This window comes from Cyprinodon variegatus, unplaced genomic scaffold (assembly GCF_000732505.1).
Source record: "Cyprinodon variegatus isolate N-32 unplaced genomic scaffold, C_variegatus-1.0 Scaffold799, whole genome shotgun sequence".
Classification (NCBI taxonomy): Eukaryota; Metazoa; Chordata; class Actinopteri; order Cyprinodontiformes; family Cyprinodontidae; genus Cyprinodon; species Cyprinodon variegatus.
In genome coordinates, this window is record NW_015151252.1 from 1 (window position 1) to 8214 (window position 8214).

An 8214-nucleotide genomic window follows, 5' to 3' on the forward strand; every position below is an offset into this window, starting at 1 on the left:
ATAATAATAATAATAATAATAATAATAATAATAATAATAATTACAACAACAACAACAACAATAATAACGATAATAATAATAATCATTATTATTATCATTAGAGCATGTCTGTCGATGTCAGGGCTCTGAAAGTACATATTTACATATTTGTCATGAAAATTTTGTACCACAACTGTCAACCTTGTAAGGCTATCTGAACTGCAGAGCTCTAAACACTGTCCTCTTGTCACATAGCTGCGCAAGAATTCACAAAGATACACAGATTATTTTAACCAGCTGGAACAACATATTAAGCATAATGGCAAAGGATTTCGAAGGACAAAATAGTGCTGAGCCTAATTTGCAGGAGTTGATCAGTTTTGACGGATTACATAAACTGTAATCTGAATGTAGCTTTATGGCTTCCACATCAGGTGGGAATAGTGCAAAGGAAATGGTAAGGATGAAATCTAGATCATTATGAAAACGAGAAAACAAGAAAAAAGGTCAAGAAAAGAAAGAGATAGAAGTTGGTCAGATGGGAGTAAAGTAAGAGAGGAACAAAGTAAAATGACAAAAACAAATGCAAACCCGATAAAACAGGTGCTGGGAGGGCGAGCAAATGGGCAAGATGAGGAGAAAGGGACAGTTGAATTTAAACAATAAAGAGGTCCCTTACATCCAGTTAAACTAAAAAGAAAAGCTCAGAAGGAAATTGGACGAATCAAGACAGCCAGACTAAGGAACAACTGTAAGATATAAATTTATGCTTTGAGCAAAAAACAATGAGAACTAATTCTCCAGATGACTACTATTGTAGGTGAAAGACTTAAAGCTTACATTCTTGGTGCAGCTGCAAGATTAAGAGGAGTAATTTTAGGAGTCCCTCTCGACATGACAATGGATGACGTCGAACAAAAAATAAAGGAGGATGAGTTATTGATGCAACAAGGAAAAAACACAAAAGAGATGGAGCCGTTAAAGACACCATGGCAATAATTTTACCTCTTTAGAATGTGGTTCCAGGGTCTGTGCATATTGGTTACATAAACTTCAGGGTGAGAGAATACATCCCTAACACCCACAAGGGGTTTTGTTTGTCGAAGTATGGGACAAATGTAAAGGAGATCAGAGGAAAAATAAGATGTGGAGGATTGCAGGAATATGGGAAGTGTGACAAAGATGACAAAGTAAAATGTAATTGTTGAGAACATAGTGAGGCATATAATGGATGCCTAGTAAAGATGGAAGCAACACAAAGAATAAAAATAACAGAGAAGGTTTTATATGCTGAGGCATTAGAAGAGTTAGAAGAGCACATACAAATGATTTGGGGAACTATAGAAACAAATCAAGAAGATTCAAATCAGAAAACCAAACTCACAAACTAAAATGAAGCAAACTGTTCAGTACAACAGATGAACATAATGCACGTAACCACAAATTTAATGTAGATAAAAATACAATTATGGTGAAAAAAGATACATTTGTGGCATTTATGTGTCACATTATTAATGTTAGAGTGCAAATGAAAAAAGAAAATTGTTCAAATCAAAAAATTGAAATAAAAATTGTAGAAGTAGCAGGAAGGTTTCCTGACAAGAAAGATGTTCAAGCAGATCAAATTCACTAAACATTGAGTTCAGCTTGAAACGACCAAGAAAAGGAATAATAAAAAAAAAAGAATAATAATATAATGGAATGCTAGAAGTCATGTAGTAATTGGTCAAGAATAAAAAAATATGTAAATGAATTAAAAACAACTCCAGGTGTTTTATGTGTCCAGTAGACTTGGTTAAAACCATCTTTGGATTTTAAAATTCCCGGTTATAGTTCAATCAGAAAGAACAGAAATAAGAACAGCAATGGAGGAGGTTGTGCAAACTTCATTAAAGATGGATTGGCGTATAAAGAGACTAATGTACCTGGAGAGTATGAATGTGTCAGTGTAGAAATACTTAATTTAGAAAAAAATGGAAATATTAGGATTCTCAATTATTATAATCAATTTAAAAAGTTAGAAAGGGAGGTATCTAATGCAATTTTTGGAAAGATAAGAGGAAGAGAAATTTGGTCTGTTGACTTCAATGCACATAATAGCTTATGGGGAATCAGGCAGATGGATAATAATGTTAGTATGGTGGAAGACCTTATGGATGAAAGGTCACTGGTGTCTCTTAATAATAGACAGGGAACAAGAATTGACATTCATAAAGGTACTGTATCATGCCCTGACTTAACTTTAGTATATACAGCTCAATCGTTTGTGGTGTGTGGCGAGAATCCACATTAAAAAGTGATCACTTTCCAGTTAGGACAATTATTTAAGATAAGTTATTTAGACAAGGTGAAATAAAGTTGACAAGATGGTGCTTTAGTAAAGCTTATTGGCTTTTTTTTTTTTATTTGTGTGATCGAACTGGTCATTTAGTGACACTGAAGGGAAATGTTGATGAGTGCACTTAACAGGTAAAAGAACATATAGCAAATGCTTTAAAACTTAGTATTACAAAAACAACAATTAAGGAAAGGCAAAAATTGTGCCATGGTGGAATGAAGATTGTAGAAGAGTGATTAAAAAAATGAAATAAAGGATTTAAAATATTACAGAAAAAAAATGCCAGGAGAAAATCTTATTAAATGTAGGAAGAAAAGGGCGGAAGCTTTTCAGACAATCAAAGAGGCTAAGGCTAGAAGGAAACATGGAGAAATTATAGCTCTTCCATAGGAGCACAAATTAAAGGTATAGTGAATGATGTGCTTTTTCGGGGTGGATCATCAAAATAACTGGTCCTCCTAACTGTCAATAATTTTGGTGAGATGTTTACATGAAGCCTTCCTATGTGCTTGTCCCCATTTTCACTGAGTCTGTATAGTGGAAAAATTGCAAATCTTCTTTTGGAAAGCTGGTATGAGCAATGCAAACAGCAACTTTTAAACAGAGCGTGCATGAAGAGAAATGGGCTTGTGCACGCTTTCACACGTGTTTAATAGGTATTCCCTCTCGGGAGCAGGTACAGCACTGTGCATGTGCATTTATTTTTAAAGTGGAGGTCGCAAAAATCATCCACTGTAGCTTTAAATTACAAAATGTTTGGTCATTGCTTAAGAAGATGGGTCGGAAAGGAATTCAACTAAGAATTCCAGCTCCAGTTAACGGTCAAGAAATAGTGTTCTTAAATAAAGGCAAGGCAGATGTTCTAGGTGAGGCATTTGCAGCAGAATATAGCAATATTTATAATAAGAAAAATAGATCTATCTCAGCTTTAGAGGAAGTTATAAGCATGAATTAAATTAAATCAACAATAAAAGATACTGGATACTCAGCTTCAGGAGATAACCTTTTCTATGCAATGTTAAGAAGGCTTCCAGAAGCAACATTAAAATTTGCATTACAAATTTTTAATAAAATATGGAGAGAATATGTAGTTCCAAATAATTGGAAAATGGCAACAATCTTCCCACTTTATAAGCCAGGGAAATACTCATCAGATCCAAACAATTACAGACCAATAGCGTTGCCTTCTCACTAGTGTAAATGGATGGAGAAAATATTAGTAAAGAGACTGGGTTCAATATCAGAGTAGAGGAAGTTAATCAGTAGCTGTCAATGTGGATTCAGAACCGGTAGGTCAACAATGGATGCAATGGTGAGAGTTAATGATATAGAAAAAGGATTAAAAATGAGATAATTGATAATAGCAATATTCTTTGACATAGAAAAAACATGACTCAATGTGGAGGGAAAGTTTACTGATTAAGTTGGCAAATAAGGCAATTGGCGGAAGAATGTATGATTGGATAGCGAGTTTCTTTACAAACAGAAAAATAAGAGTTAAATTTGGGTATGAATATTTAGGTGATTTTAAAGTAGAAAACGGCACTCCTCAAGGGAGTGTAATTAGTCCTGTACTATTTAGTATTATGATTAATTATACGTTTTTAAACCCAGATGAATGCATTAGTAGTAGTAGTAGGAAATAGCAGTTGATAAAATAGAAAAATGGTATTATGATTGGGGATTCAAATTCTTTGTTAGTAAATCCTGTTATATATTTTTTGTGATAAAATAAATTGTGATATAGGAGAAATAAAATTATATGATCAGCCTATAAAAATAGTAGCAGAATTCAAATATTTAGGAGTATGGCTAAATAGTAAATATACATGGAAAATGCATATAAAGCAGTTACAAACAAATGCAAGAAAGTAATAAAGCTCATGAAAGCTGTGGCTGGGAATGACTGGGGGGCTGATAAGCAGTCACTACTGAATATTTACAGGGCTCTCATGAGATCAGCAATAGATTATGGATGTATGGTATACGGAGCAGCAGCACAATCAGCATTACATACAGTAGATCAGTTGCAATATAGGGCATTATGAATAGCTACTGGAACAACTAAGACAACCCCCATTAATGCTCTTTTAGTAGAGGCTGGAGAAACCCATTTAGAAATGAGACGGGTCAAAATATCACTTTTGTACTGATCAGAATTTATAGTAGTATTAAAGAAAACCCAGCAACAAGCATAATAAAGAACGGTTGGGACTATTCCACATTTACAAGAAAGGGATTTGGCTGGACAGGAAATGAATGGGCAAAAATATATGAGTTAGAGGATAACTCATTTTTTACAAATAACCCAATTAGCACTGTGTCACCATGGTTGTTTCCAGAAACAGAAGTTGTCTTGAAACTACATGAAATGAAAAGAGAACGGAAATATAATGAAGTTGGGGTTATAACTAGCTTATAGTATATTAGTCAGTTGAACTATACCTATTTCAAAAATTTATACAGATGGTTCAAAACATTCAAAGGGAAATGTGGGAATACAGATATTCATTCCAGAGTATAATATATGTATATGTAAAAGATTAACACACCTTTTATCTATGTACACAGCAGAAATGGTAGCAATTATTACTAGTTTACAGTGGGTGGAGGAGGTTAGACAAGACAGGGTGGTGATTTGCACAGATTCTAAAGCTGCAATAGAAAGTATTTAATCAGAAGGAAGCTATAGGAAAGACCTGGTCTTAAAAATTAATCGGAGTTCATTCAGGTTATTTAAACGCAAAATGGATGATAAGTTCTGTTGGGTACCAGCACATGAAGGGGTGAGAGGAAATGAAATAGCAGATAAATTGGCTAAAAAGGCTTTGGGAAAGCAGATTACAGTTCAGATTCCATTTGGGGCAGGGGAAGGTAAATCAATAATTAGAAAGAAAGAAACAGAATTATGGCAAAAAATATGGGATGAAGTTGAGAAAGGAATATTATACGGAGTTCAACAGTCTGTAGTGTTTAAAAACTATGGAGAGAAGCAGAAGGGAGGAGATCATTTCCACTAGACTAAGAACTGGTCACACACACCGAATAAGTTTTTGTTTATACTAGGGAAGAGGAATAATGATATATGTGAGGGATGTAGAGGAAAAGAAAATGTGGATCATGTTTTGATGAATTCATATATACATGCAACTGAAAGAGACAGGATGAGGAAAGTAGTTAGGCGAAAAGTGAGAGAATTGAGTATTAAAGGAATTTTAGGGACAGATGGAGATGAGGGGGGGGGGATTAGGGTATTAAAGCTTTGTTTTTATTTTTTTACACAAATTTAAAAAGTAGAATATAGTAGATGGAACCTTAAAGCTACACATTCTAGTACAGTAGGTGGCGGTATGCACCTATAAGTTGCTTACAATCCATCAATGAAATAAAATACCTACTAGAAGAATAGAATGAAAGGGAAGGGAGCTATTTGCTTGTGGAGAAAAGTCCTGGGCCGTGAGTAGTGAGGAAACAAGAAGCGATTCTTGTGGGATGGAAGAAGGAAATAGTGAAAACGGAGAAGATTGGAAGAGGGTAAAAATGAGAATCAATCAATTGAAGGGGAGAACAGTTCAGAACAGTCAAGTGATGAACAAACTATAAATTCCACAGGAAAACTAAATGAGTACAAAGTCATATTCAAACTAGTTAATCAGGCCCTCTTTTACAGATTGGAATCCGGTTCATTTCACAAAATAGATAAATAAACTTGTAGGACAAGTCAGAGTTGCCAGAATACTCTATAGTGGAGACCTGTTAATAAACTGCAGAGACAGCCACAACAAGGCAAAGCCATTCGGATTAACAAGATTGAGGGGAAAAGAGTTCAGTGCAGCTTGGGGGAGAACAAAAAGATTAGCAGGGGAGTCATTGGAGGAGTTCCTCTAAAAGTAACTGATAAAGAGATTCTAGAAAACATAAATTGTGCAAAAGTAAAAGAAGTTAAAAGGTTAAATACAACAAGAAATGGAGAAAGGTGTGACAGCTTAGGTGCGTTGATTAAATATGAAGAAGAGCAGTTACCCAGCAAGGTTTTCATTGGATACATGGGCTACAATGTCAAAAGTTAAAATCCTCCACCTCTAAGATGCTTCAAATGCCAAATATTTGGACATACAGCAGCAGAATGTAAAGACAAACAGCGATGTGGAAGGTGAGCTGGAGAGCACGAATACAAAAAATTTTGGAAAGAAGCTAAAATCAAATGCTGTAACTGTGATGGAGAACATACTGCCGCACATCGCGGGTGTGAAGTGAGTAAAAGGTCTAAAGAAATTTAAAAAGTGAAATTTGAGCTTGGAATAACTTATGCTGAAGCTGCAAAAAGGATCCCATCCCATACAGTTCAGCACATGACAAATTCAAAACCTCTGGAACAGCTTCCCAAAATTGAAGAAGATTAATTGATTGTAAAAGAGGAAGATTTTGTTCTTTTGATGGTAGAAGTGATCAACTGTAGAGCTCAGATGACAAGAAAATCGTGAAGTTAGAGATTTAAACTGGGAAATGGTTGAAAGCATGATGGGAAAACCAGTAGGACCATCACAAATTGGCAGAGTGACGATAACTTAAAGATAAATTAGAAATTATGAGGGCAAATGGGATTAAGTATTTATTATGTTGGGTTAAGTTAAACAGTTTGGAAAATATTATTATTTTATTTTTATTATTTTTTTCTGGGGGTGGTTCGTTTCCTGTTTCCTTGCTTAACTCCTTATCAGTTGGTGGCAGTAACGCACTTTTAACTAGTTTCCCAACCACCATACAACCTCACAAGAAGAAGGGAAGAAGAGTAGAATGAAAGATTCAAGTAGTGCATTAATAAGTATTCTAGAATTCAATTCAGAATCATGGCAAGATATTATATTGGATATTTTCCACTAAATTTTTAGGATTCGAAATGGTGGTTCTGTTGTTAAATTAGTCTTCGCTAAGAGTGCTGTTAAAAAGGATGTTGATTTAAACATTGACATAAGTAAAAATAGTTAAAGAATATTATTAAAATGTATTTCAAGAAGAAATGGCAAGAACAGTGGGATAAAGGAGGGAATACTAGAGTTTATTATAGTTTTCAAAAAAAGGTTGGAGAATTAAGAAAATGTAATAGAATTAAAAAGAAGAAGATATTATATCTAGGATAATATTCGGACATACAGGATTAAATATTACTCTTAAAATAATAAAAAAGCATAATACAGTTGTACGGGTGTTGTATTTGTAGGAAGTTAGAAACTGTCCAACATATATATTTTTTTTTTTTTAGAATTTAATAAATATTCTCAGGAAAGAGAGATGTTGCGTAGAGAGTTAGGCAGGAATAAAAATAAACTAGATATGGGGGAATTGTTTCAAAGGTCATCTGGGGATGTAGTTTTTGGGAGTATTTTTAGTTTTCTAAGAAGAACTGGTATTTTAGGGAGAATATAATAGATTGTCTGATCCATACTCCATTCTGGAAGGTGGCGGTAATGCACCTATAAGTTGTTTGCCAACCGCCATTAAAAATAGAAAATAAAGATAGATAAAATAGGTATAGGTGGGAAAATGTATAACTGGATAAAGGATTTCTTATTTGATAGGTATATTCAAGTTCGTGTGGGTAATTATATTTCTGACACTTATTTAGTTGAAAACGGCACCCCTCAGGGGAGCGTCATTAGTCCGGTACTATTTTCTATAATGATAAATGATGTATATAAGAAGGTTAAACCTGACATGGGAAAATCACTTTTTGCAGATGATGGGGCAATTTGGAAAAGGGGAAGGAACATAGAATATGTTGTAAAGAAAGTTCAGGATTCTATTGATGTGGTGGAAGATTGGTCTTTGAAATGGGGATTTAAATTATCTGTTGAAGATGTTTGTCTGAAATTGTATAAACAAAGATTAGAAAGGGT